Source organism: Panthera pardus, unplaced genomic scaffold, assembly GCF_024362965.1.
Source record: "Panthera pardus isolate Hobbes unplaced genomic scaffold, ASM2436296v1 HiC_scaffold_12, whole genome shotgun sequence".
NCBI classification, from domain to species: Eukaryota; Metazoa; Chordata; class Mammalia; order Carnivora; family Felidae; genus Panthera; species Panthera pardus.
Window position 1 is genome coordinate 98,102,428 of NW_026526677.1, and position 12,157 is coordinate 98,114,584.

The 12,157-nt window shown below is 57.0% G+C and overlaps 1 protein-coding gene and 1 long non-coding RNA gene across 6 annotated transcripts in view; one reads left to right on the forward strand and one right to left on the reverse strand.

The window, feature by feature from the left end:
• The window catches only part of NECTIN1 (nectin cell adhesion molecule 1), a 92,818-nt gene that overhangs the window by 69,239 nt on the left and 11,422 nt on the right, over window positions 1-12,157 (forward strand). The gene's annotated exons all lie outside the window — the stretch shown is intronic.
• Window positions 1-12,157, reverse strand: part of LOC109278515 (uncharacterized) — a 291,024-nt gene that overhangs the window by 54,298 nt on the left and 224,569 nt on the right. For all 3 annotated transcript variants that reach the window (XR_008421279.1, XR_008421280.1, XR_002085704.2), the window contains 3 exons: window positions 10,818-10,945; window positions 9,769-9,869; window positions 8,562-8,762 (listed from right to left, as the gene is read on the reverse strand). This is a non-coding gene — a long non-coding RNA (uncharacterized LOC109278515). The remainder of the gene's footprint in view (window positions 1-8,561; window positions 8,763-9,768; window positions 9,870-10,817; window positions 10,946-12,157) is intronic.

Below are 12,157 nucleotides of genomic sequence, written 5' to 3' on the forward strand. Positions count from 1 at the left end.
ATTGCTGTTTTGGTATATACTTGGGAGTAGAATGAGGATTAGCAGATACAACCAAACAGTCTTCCAAAGTGGTTGTGCCAAGATATGCCCCCATCAGGAGAATATGAGGGGGTCTAGTTACTCAACTTCCTTGCCTAGGCATGATAGCATCTGGTCTTTCTGTTGGAGCAATTCTGGCAAGGGCGTAGTGGCATCCCATTGTGATTTTTATTTGCCTTTCTCTGATGACTAAGAATGTCAAGCACATTTTCGTATGACTATCTGATAGTTGGGGTTTTGAAAGGACTTTAAAAAAAAAAAAAAAAAGCTTGAAGATGCATTGTCATGCATTCCCAGGAGGAGGGGTTGGTGTCCATCCAGCTACGCTGTGATCCTCCTCAGGTCCCTGTTCTGGGGGGCCCAGGAGGCACTGGGGAGGCAGGACAGGATGGGGAGAGCCAGAAGTGGAGGGAGGACGGTGTGTCTCTGGAGGAGCCCCCGAGTAGCGGGAAGGAAGGGCCAGCGATCAGGAAATGCCAATCCTGACACAAAACAGGGTGATGCCCTGTGGCCACGATGAGGTGTTGAGGTGCCATAATGGCCACGCTGGGTGGGGCCAGCTGGGAAACCTTCCTCTGCTGCCTGGATTGACTCCTAAGCAATGTGGGCTTCCTGGGGTTTCACAAGGAGGGCAGGGGACGGTGAGCCACACCCGGATGCAGTTTTCACTGATGGCTGTGATGGGTTGGAGGGATGTCAGAGCCCGAGGACGGGCAAGAGGCAGGTAGACACTGGGAAGAGGCTTGGACTGGGACTGGGGCTCTCCTTCCATCATGGCCACTTCTCCAGCGAGGCTCTTCACCTGAGTCCATGCCTATCTGCATGGAGAACCAAGAGCCTGGAGGACGGGAGCTTGGCAGCCTCTCCCAGACACCAAGTGGGGCTGGGGTAGCAGGTCCCCCAGAGCTCCCCGGCAGGTCCCCCAGAGCTCCCTGGCAGGACAGTGATGAGTCACCACACCCCATCCATCACCTCTATCTACTACAAGTGATCCTGAGACCAGGTGTCCAGGGTGATAGTGGCCAGGGAAGCTTCCAGTAGAGTCTGGCCTGCTGCAGCAGTGGGAGCGTGTGGGAGGGTGGACAGCAGCCCGTTGGGCTGTTCTCACCCCGCTTGCTGCTGAGCCTCCCTGCTCTGCCCTCCTCTGCACAGAAGTGAAGAATCTGCCTTGCTAACAGAGCAAAGACCTACCTGAGCAGAGCAGAGAAGGGGTCCCCAACAGAGAAGATCACAATGAGAATGGGTGAGAATGTCTCTTCTGACAACCCACTTAGGGAGTACCAGGGTCGGGGGAAGGCCAGAACCCCAAGAAAGACTGTGGCCGCTATCTGTCTGTCTCCAGGGTTTTCCTCCACAGAAGGAAAAAGTTGGGGGGTTTGGTCAGTGAGAAGTGCTGCTCCCTTACAAACAGCTCTTTCAGGAGGCATCCCAGCCCCCCATTGGGAACTGGGGCTCCCAGCTGGCTGGTCCTGGCCTTCCTACAGGCTCCAGATAAAGACGGCACACAGGGCCGCCCTGGTTGGGAAGGCTCACCATCTAACGTCTGCCCCTCCTCCTGCGTGTTTTCTGCCATCACCTTCCGGCTACCGGATTCTCTGTCCCGAAGCCTGGGCGTTTGGGTGTCACCCCCGTGCCCTGTGCTTCGGTCCCTACAGCGCAACACATGCGGGTCCCAAGCAAGACATTCACCTACCTGTTTTAGAATTGTAAGTCACTAAAACCAGAGGAACCTCAAAGATCATTTGCCCCAACCCTCAAATGGGGAAGTTGAGTCCTAGAAGGCTAATAACCGTAAGAATTCCTTACCGTTACGTAATGTTTGGAAATTACAGAATGACCCAAGGGCTTCTACTGATAGTTAAGACTTACAATATGGCTCACTAAGTGCCTGGCACTGTTCAAAGGACTTTATGATAAGAAGCCCTTACCTCAGCCTTGGGAGGTAAGGTGGTATTCGTGCCATCATCCCAAGACACAGAAACGAAGACATGAAGGGAGCTGCTGAGTGACAGAGTCGGCTGACACGGGAAGGGGGCGGCCTGGCCGCAGAAGCTGTGTCTCTAACCGCTTTACAGCGTGCGCACTGCCTGCCACCATCAAGACCCTGAAGATCAGAGCCACGTCCTGACGACAGGGTAGGAGGAGGGCCAGGAGAAGGGGCCACACCAGCCTGACGCACGGGGGGGTGTCCTGGGCCTGACACAAGTTTCAGTACGCCCACAAAGCAGCAAGTGCCCCAGGCGGGTACAACCGGGCTTGTGGGAACGATGTTTGCTATCGGATGGAGTCATCCGAGGCAGGCGGGGCTCCCGGGAAAAGGTTTCCTGGAAAAAGGTCGTACCAAAGATGACGTGGCAAAGCGGAAATGATCTGCAAAAGCCGTCAAACACCCAACACCGGGAGGACCTCCGTGCAAACGTTTGCAGCAGGAATCGACCAGACGAGGCCAGGCCCCTTGGGCTGCAGGAAGGGAAGCTCTGTGCCCCAGGATTCTCACGGCCAGCTGGGGAGGCAAGCAGGAGGCAGGTCCTCCCGGCCCCATTTAGCTGATGATTAACCAGAGGCTCAGGAAGTTCAGTGTCGTGCCCAAAGTCACACAGGTGTTGAGGAGGCGACTCATAACTTGGACCCAGGCCTTCTGACTCCAAGCCAAGTGCTCTTTGCAAGGTACCGAACTTCACATTAAAAAGACCCAAAATGCCACCGTGCCTCACGATTTCGCAATGGTTTGTAACTTGCAAAACACATTGAACACACACACAGTCCCATCCGAGGTCGTGCTCCAGGGCCTTAAAGCACAGCGCAGACACCTGCGAACACTGGCGGGCAGGCCTGCTTCTGGGGTTACACAGGCCCGGGTGCAGCCACCAAACCTGTGTCGTGTTAGCTTGGCGATTTGAGACCAGGAGTATAAAACGGAGATGAGAACCCCTATTTCAAGGGCCACCGTGAGGGGTATGTAGGGAAAAACTGAGGAACCTATGCACAGGAAATACCCTCTCTGTGCCACCCCCACCCAGCCCCACGCCCCCACCCAAGTCTCACAGCCCAGTCCCCATCAGATGTCCTCCAGCGTCTCTTCCAGGAAGGACCTGGAGCCCAGGTGTCCCCACTTCTCTCTTTGAGATTGTTTTCCCCTGGGGAAAACAGATGACTCAAATCATCTCTCTGAGGCGTCCCATGGTGTCGCTCATAGAACTTGCTGGAACTAAGCTGGCCTGCTCCTCCTCGCCTTCCTAGATGTGTCCAGGTCTTGAGACCTCCAGAATTCTGGAGTCTTCTGCGCCCCCTAGGGTTTTGAAGCTCATGGCCAACCTGCCCCAACACACCCCCTCTAAGAACCAGAGCCCCTCCTGAGTGGAGGGGTTCTGCGCCTGCCACCTTGGCAAGGCCCAGAGAAAAGCCATTAAGGGTCATTACATTTTAGCATGAGCATTTTCATATCTAAATCCCCTCTCGTTTCAATAACGCCACATGGTGCGTGGTTACTCTCATTCTACATTTGATGTGGGAGATTTTCTACAAGGAGAGGCCGTGGTGTGGGGTCCTGAGATGATGGAGGGCCCCCTGCCTGGGATGGACAGACTGCTAGACCATCAACACTCATCACCCCCAGGGAGACTGCCCCTCGGCTTCCTGCCTTTGTTTTGGGAGTTCTACCCTTTCTGGTCCCCTGCCCTCCTAGCCCCTCCCAGGAGCCTTGAGACCCCCATCCCCACCCACCCCAGTCTGTCATGCTAATATGCCCTTTGGGGGAAGTGATGCCTCCACTGTCCCTGCTGAAGGCCATTAATTCCAGAATCACCTCTGGCCACCTCCTAAGTACCTTGCAAATGTGGGCCACCCTTACCTCCAGTTTGATGGGGGCAGAACAAGAGTGGGGGGGGCCCGAAGCTGAAGCAGCTCGGGGTACCCCAGGGGCCTCCCCATGTGAATCCCAGCCAGGGTGGTCACTACCTCGAGGCACCTTTGAAAAAGCCACTTTTCTCTTATGCCTCAGTTTTCTTACCTGTAAAACAGTGACAGTGATCCATATTCTATTTTCTAGGATTATACCAAAGACATCAGAAAACAGCTGAAAGCCCTACGTAAACCCTGAAGTTCAGAGTAGATGTAAAGAATCCTCCTTATGTACTGACCTTTCAAAATCACCTCCCACCAAGGAGCCATCAGGGCCCTGCTAGAACACCTCCAATGACAGGGACCTCACTTCCTTCCAGGGAAGCCCAAGCTTTCTGCCAGCAGCACTTGACCTTCGGAGATTCCTAGTGAGTCTGTGGCTGGATGACAAATTACATCAGGAGAAGAAATAGCTTCTCGGTGAACTTGGCCACTCCTGTGTTCTTATATTGCCTGTTCTTTTTTTTTTTAATGTTTATTTATTTTTGAGAAAGAGAGACAGAGTGACAGAGTGCAAGCGGGGGAGGGGCGCAGAGAGGGAGGGAGACAGAATCTGAAGCAGGCTCCAGGCTCTGAGTTGTCAGCACAGAGCCCGTCGCGGGCTCCAACTCTCGAGAAGGGTGAGATCATGACCTGAGCCGCCGTCAGAAGTCAGGCGCCTAACCGACTGAGCCACCCAGGGGCCCCTATTGCCTGCCTGTTCTTATTTTCCTAGTAACGTTCCTTTTGAAAAATGCTCAGCTTGTCCCAGTGGAATAAAGTGACAGAATGACCTGGCCCTACGGGTAGTAATTGGCGTGGCAAGAAGTTCAGGCTGGCAGGGCCATGTGGCGTGGGGGGAGGGGGTCGAGGACCCCCCACCCCCACCCCCACCCCAGAGTCAGGGCCTGTTGAGAGAGCCATCAGGAAGAGAAGAGTCTGTGAGAGGTACAGCCCTTCACAGGCCATCCTCAATCCACATGGGGGAAGCCCTGGGCCTCGTGGGGTGGGTGAGGGATTCCTTGGGTACCACCAAGACTGGGAGGGAGTGATGGGCCCCCTTGAACGGGCAGCAGGGGGCTCAGAGGACAGGCTGTTTCTGAGACCTGGGGTAGTGTGTATTTTGGAGTGGGGGAGGGGCAGTCAGACTGTTTCTTACCCCCGCCCTCCCCACCACCACTTACACCGCAGACCGACCGTGCCCTGTGGGGTGGAGGCAGATAAATGGTTTCCCTGTGCCCCCAGCCCTACCCCCTGGCTGCATACCCCTCACTCATCCCCTCCCTCAGAGAGGGATGGGGGTCAGGTCCCTGCCTGGCAGGATCCCCATCAGAGAGATAGTCCTCCTCCCCCTAGGAATGTGCGTGAAATCTCAGTAACTCTCTCCAGCTGGTCCTGACCTTGGAGGCGGCTCTGACAAACCCTGTGATGGGGGTGAGCTTCTGGGAAAGTGAGCCTCTTCGGGATCCTTTTTTCTCCTAATGACAACTCAAGGTGTGAAGAGCCGGTTGGGAGGGGCTGGGAGGCCTGGTGACACGGGGGAGAACATTCCAGATGGCCGAACATGGTGTGCCGAGTGCCATAGTCTCTCACACTGCACATGCTCACCCGGAGTGGGAGGCCCTGACCCCTTGTCCTAGAGCCCGCGCACGGCCCTACGCAAGTTGGGGTCTGTGGGTCAGACTGGCAAAGTATAGGGAAAGCTGAGGGCAAGGCTAAGAGGCCAACAGACAGGATTAGAGCAGAGGTCAGAGCCCCGGCTGCCTGGGATTTGCCCAAGGAGCAGACATGTCCCTGCCCTCCTAGAAACAAAGCTTCCTAGCAGTAAGCAGGCACAGGCACCGTGCTAAGGGCCTGAACATCCATTACCTCACTTACACCTGACAGCAACCCTGTTATTCCCATTTTACAGGTGAAGACACTGAGGCTCAGAAGGTTTCCTAATTGCCCAAGATTATACAGCTACGTAAGCGGCAAACTCAAGACAGCTGGCCTGTCTTCCTCCGCAGATATACCTAGAAATGGAGGCAGCAGAGGGCAGGAAAAAGGCCCCAGTCAGGGTCCTCGAGGGGGCGGGTCAGAGCACTGCCCTGAGGAAGGGGATGCCTGGGTTCCTGTCCCATATCCATCACCAGTGAGCTGCGTGACCCTGAGCATTTTCCTAAATTTCTCTGAGCCTCCACTTACCCACCTGACAACAGAGGCAAAGGGGTGGAGGCTCAAATGAGATCATTGAAGTAAAAATGCATATGCGTACGATAAAAGTGATATCCCAGTGTGGCCTCGGGGGTAACGGGGCCCATGGGCTTTGGGTAAAGACGCCAAGCTTCCAGGGACCAACATCATCACTGTCATTATCAGCACCAACATCACCGTCAGCAACAACGTCATCACCATCAATTTACATTTATTGAATAGTAACAACAAAACTACTGACCACGTATTACATGCTATGTGCCGAGCACCTTCCATAATCCGCGTCTGCTCGAGACAGGCGGAACGGAAGTCAGGGGCGAGGGAGACGAGAGGGAGGGCTACAGCAACCTGGAGCCTCCAGGCTCCAACTAGGAGGTCTGAAGAAGGTGACCGCAAAGGGACCGCCACCTGGGTTCAGAACCTAGCAAATTCTGTGGCCGAAGAGAAGAGGCTATTTGCGCTAATCCTGATATACACCAGGGCAGATACAGGGCTGAAGTGCAACGCAGTCCAAGGCAGAGGGAGCGACCCGGAGCCCACCCCAGGGAAGAGGCAGGAGGGGGACGCCCCCAGCTTCAACCCCAGCGCCAGCCCAGGGCCACCTCAGGCTATAAGCTAACGGGCCAGGCCTCCTGCCTCTATAGCCCAAGGGAAGGCCAAGGCAGAGGCCTGGCTGAGTCCAAGGTAACCACTGGCTGGCTACATCAGTTCCAGCCCTCTGGGTGGGTTCCCTCACCTCCCTGGGTCAGAGGAAAGTGCCTCCCGTAGGGGCCGAACTGGAGAAGAGAGGGATACGTCTGCTCCCGGGCAAAGGGGAGGAGATTTCCACAATCTCCAAGTGGGGCACTACAGCAACCACCCAGGAGCCCCGGGAAGGAAGAGTTGAAAAGAGAGAGAGACGCAGAGATCTGGAGCAAGCCGGAACGCACAACCAGGCTGTGCGGAAGGGATGTGCGGCCCGGCAGGGAGTTCATGCGGGGCCCTGGAGGGCAGGCTGGGAGCTTGGTCTCGATGCCAAGGCCACAGGGCTACAGGGATACCAGCGCTGGTTCCCTAGTGCAGAGGGCTGTGCCAGAAGCTCCCTGCCCCTCACTGTCCCAGGCTCAGTGGTGCCCTGGCCTGTGCGGTCAGAAGCCCCCTATCGCCTGTGGATCAGGACCTGTATTCTCACAGTTGACATTCTGTACGGCAACAAGGTTAAAATGGATCTTGGGAGCCCTGCCTCCGTCTGGCACTTAGAAATGCGGGGTACCCATGAGACTGCTGGGGGGCCTTCAGACCTTCCCGAGAGGGGAGAGTGGTCCAGAGCGCCCTCGCTCAAGCCCTTGCCACCTGCCTCTGGCCATCAGGAAGGAGCCACTCCTGCACACCTGGGCTGGGGAAATAGCCAGATGGACTCTGACCCACCAGGCAGGCCCTAGGCAGTATAAACAGCCTCTCCTCCACCGGCCTGTCCTACCTTGGGGCACTGGGGCCAAATCCAGACACCCAGCCTCCTCTAAACCCCTGGTCCCCCAGAAACACCTGTTGTGCCTGCATCACAGGATGCTGAGGGTGGCCCCCGCCCCCAGGACAGCTCTGTGAGCAGAACGGCCGGGTGCTGCCCCGAGGGGCTCATTAAGAGGCAACCACAAGGGAGCCCTGGTCAGTCCAGCTCCTGAGAAGGCAGTGTTTCTGTCCCCAGGCAGGGGGAGCAGGAGAGAAGGTGCTACATTACTTCCGGGTAAAATCTAAACCTCTGAGTGGGGTCTGCCTCCTCCCCTGCCCCAGATTCCTGTCCTGCCCGTCTCCCCTCGCATCCCATTTCCCAGCAGATCCAGTCCTTGGAATTTCCCTCATACAGCCCACGTTTCACACACGTGTCCCTGCACCGCTCCTCGCGCTGCCTTCAATGCCCGTCTCCTTTTCTCCTGGTAAACTCCTCGTACGCTTTCAAAACCCTGCTCAAAAGGCCCCTCCTGTGTGAAGCCATGAACTCCCGGAGCTAATCTTCTCTACACCTGTCCTGGGCCTTGAACAGACTTGTTTTGAGGAATCACAAAAGACGGTGCTTATTTGTGTACATTTCTGACTCCCCCCCCCCCCCGCCCCACCGAGCCAGGGGCAAGCCCCCCAGCACCTGTCACAGCGCTTGGCACCGTAGAAGGTGTTCGGGACAAGTTTATCGAACTGAAGGAGGGGCAGGGGGCGGAGCAAGCGAGCACGCTGTGAAGTCACTGACCTAGGGCGGGTGTTCAGGACCGCGGAGATCTGGCTGAGAGTCAGCGCGGTGGGGAGAAGCAGGCTGGGATTATTGAACATTGGGTGGGATCCGAGCTCCTCACACTCCCCACCCTGGGGCCTCAGGGCGGAGGGCAGATCTGGTTTGAAGAAGAGCCAAGAAGCCCCTGACCGTCCCTGGCCTGCAGCCCCCCAGACTGGAACCTAGGTCTGTGTTTATGTCCTACCTGGGGATTTCACTTGCTCAGTCAGAGGGCAGGAAAGCCAGGTGTGACGTCACCATGTGACAGGTGAGAACACCGAGGCTTGGAGATGTCACTGGTGTGGCCCTAGATACAGGCCAGAGGCAGGTGGTCCTTGGGGCCTGAGCCGGGGCGAGGGCAGGCGCTGCCTGGGGAGGGGCTCCTGGGTCACAGAGACACCAGCCCCTGCGGACAAAAGGAGAAAGAGGGATTTCAGAAGTCGACCTTGTCCGATTCTAGCTGTGGCGTTCCTGGCTGTGGGACTCTGGACAACCAAATTGACCTCTGTGAGCTTTCTCAGTAGGATAAGGCCAACACAACCAGCCTCTGCCCAGCACCCAGCCTGCCTCCCAGGAGATGCTCTCCGGATCCTCCTCCCTCGCACACTGATCCCCCCTCTCCCAGGCCCTGCACTCCAGCCCCAGCCAGGCCCAGCTGCCTGTAGGTGACCAGCCCTGCCCTCAAGCCTGTGGAGCTGGGGCTGGGGGAGCGGATTCGTCCCGGTGTAACCAGAGAATGTCTGAGGGCTCAGTGCCAGGGCTCCAGCTGGGGCCAGCGCTGGGCCCCCACCTCACAGCTGTCAAGGGGAGGCTCAGACACAAAGCAACCCAAGGCGAGGGGGTCGGTAGGGATGTGTCTGTCAAGGGGGATGGGGGAACTGCTTCTTGCCATACGAGGGACCAGGATTACTAAGAAAACCCGCAGCCTCATCAGAGAATGTCAGACAGATGCAGGTTCCGGTGCCCACCCTGCCACTGACTGGCTGGGTGACCTTGAGCAAATTACTTAACCTCTCTGAGTCTTGTTTTCCTCCTTGAGAGTAACATTTATCTAATTTTACAGGCTTGATGTGAGGATCAAACCAACCCCACATCAGCCCAGGTGCCTGGCCCAGACTTCAGGCCAATCTCTTCTCCTTGTCTTTCCTTAGTCTCCATTTCTCATTCTTCCTCTGCTATTATTTCTTCCACCAGGGGGGCACCCTCCAGGGGGATCAGGCAGGGCCCAGGGGCTCTTGGGATCTTGCACTCCTATTTTGTGAGGGTGGGACATGCAGAGAGGGCAGCTGGGAGGGAACAAAACCAGAGTTATCCACTCTGGTCCTGGCACCTTTGAGGCCTTGCCCACAGCATCCCACCCATTATGATCCTCTCCCCGATGCCCACACTGGCGCATTCACAATCTCACTTACCATGTTATTGTGTGTACTGTAAGCACGACAGAAGGCCCCTTAGAAGGACAGCTGCCTCCCTCTTCTGCTGAAGTGGCTCCAGAGTTCCAGGGGGAGGTCACCTAGAAGCAGGGAGCCGAGGCAGGGCCGATGTGAAACTGTCTCTCCCTCCTGCCCGGATTCCCCCATGGGGTTGCCCCCAAGCCCCATGGTGAGCTGGCTGTGGGAGGAGAGAAACCTGAACTGTGTGAGCCAGACCCGGTACCTGTGCTAATGCCTCTTTGTTCATTTCCCCCACTGCTCTGCCCACCCAGTCCTTTGAAGCGCCAGCCTACCTCCGCTGTGCGGAGAGGAAACGGGGAAATAGGTTTGGGTTGTGCCCCCAGAAACAGAATTCCCAGGTCCAGTGCAGAGGGGCTGAAGACTCTGTACCCCCTGGTGGGAGCGGAGATTCCAAGGGACAGGCGGGCTCAGGAACCGCCAGCTGCCTTTGTTCAAGCGAGCATTGACTGATTCGTCAACCCTTCCGGAGAACTTCCCACATACTAGGTGCTGTGCAGAGGACTAGGGGGACAGAGACTAACCAGACACGCATTCACGGTCATATCAGAAAAGGAAGACACCCATTCCAGCCAAGGAGAAGGGAGGGTTCCCCCAGAGGACTGGTTGGCCTGGCGAGGAGGGTGCATGAGAGAAAGAGCCTGGTGGAGGGAGGGAGCAGGGGACGCGCCCCCCGCCACCCCCCCGCCTCACCACCGCCACTGGAAACTGCAAGTAGCCTGGGTGGGCTGCACAAGCCGAGCCATGGGAAGCACTGAGTCACCTCCTCCAGAATGAGCAGGGTCCAGGTCAAAGCCTTGAAGCTCAGACACTTTGCTGGGGCCACGAGGGCCTCTTGGAAAGTTTTAAGCAGGGATGTAGCCTGATCAGTTTTGATTTTAGAAAGGTCACTCAGGCTCAGGGTGGAGAAGGGCTCAGAGGGGACAAGACTGGGAGCAGGGAGGCTAGGTCCGGATGCTGGCGGTGTGGACCGGCGTGGAGGCACCGGAGCCAGGGAGGCGCAGCCGTACTTGCGAACTGTCCACGAGGCAGAAGGAAGATGAATGGGACCCAGCGGCGTTCAGAGGCAGGGCCTGTGCCCTTCTGTTGCCCGGCACCAGAACAGTGCCTGGAACGCAGCAGAGGAGCAAAGAAGTGCCTGCAAAACCAAAGGAGAAGCAGAGTTGGAAGACGGCAGGGGAGGAAGCAGGAAGGTTTGAGGATAAGGAAGAAAGGCCAGGAAGGAGGGTGGGGTGGTAAGATGCTACGGTTTGGAGAAAAGGGGGCAGGTTTGTTTAACCGATGGCAGTTATCCCCACCCAGGGGGCTGTGACAGTCAAGAAGAGACGGTGCTGGCACAGAGTCCAGGGTGTCTGGGGCTCCTGAGTCCCCATGATACACACAGACACTGCCCTCCCAATGGGGCCGCAGCCCACCGGCTGGGGATGGACAGCAGCCCAGCCAGAGAGGGGCTGCGGATTCGCTGGGAGCCAGGCTGGTGCTGAGGTCTCCCCCGGGCACCGCCTCAGTCAGGGCACTGGGATGGAGCAGAGAGAGGCGGGTGCTTGTCAATCCCGCTTCAGGAAAATTGGCTCCATGATGTTTATTGCAAACTGCAATTTAGCATCCCTATTCAGGTGCTCTTGTGTTTAATTATATGTAATACGGTGCGGGGAGGAAAGAGGGGAGGAAGCATTTATGATTTTCCCACCAGTCCCTCCCTCCCTGCATGATGTAAGGGTCAGAGGTGAGAAATGGAGCCCAGCAGAGGGAGGGAAAAGAAAGCCTGGCGTGGCCGTGGCCTTGCATGCCAACCTGGGGCAGCAGGGCCGGGCCAGAAAGCAGCGTGTGCTCCCCACTTTCCTGCCATAGACGCCTTTCCAGCAGCCCCGTGGCGTCTTCGCCCTCAGGGACAGCCAGTGGCTCTGGCTCGGGCTGAGAAATCAGTCAACAAACCTTCACAAACCCCCCAGGACGCCTTGCTTTCCCAGGCCCAGAGAGACTGAGTGATTTGCCCCACCCACCACAGAGCAGGTGGCGAGGAGCTCCTGCACCCCAGCCCCACTCCTGACCGTGGGGCTAATGCTCCTGGGAGAACAGCCAGGTATGTCCAGACAGCCCCGGGGGCTTAGACGGAGGCCCTCTGAGTTCTTCAGCTTCCACGCTGGACAAACTTGGTTTGCCACCAACCCAGGGTCCCCCTGCAATCTCAGCGTGTCTGCCTTCCCTCCGGTCCTCCCTCCCTCTCCAGAGCTGGGAGGGCAAAGCACCAATTAGTTCATTTGCTTGTTTAATTGGGTAGGGAGGGGAAGAAAATTAAACTCCTCAACAGGAATCTTCCCTGCAGGGCCAGAGATAGAATTAGGGGGTG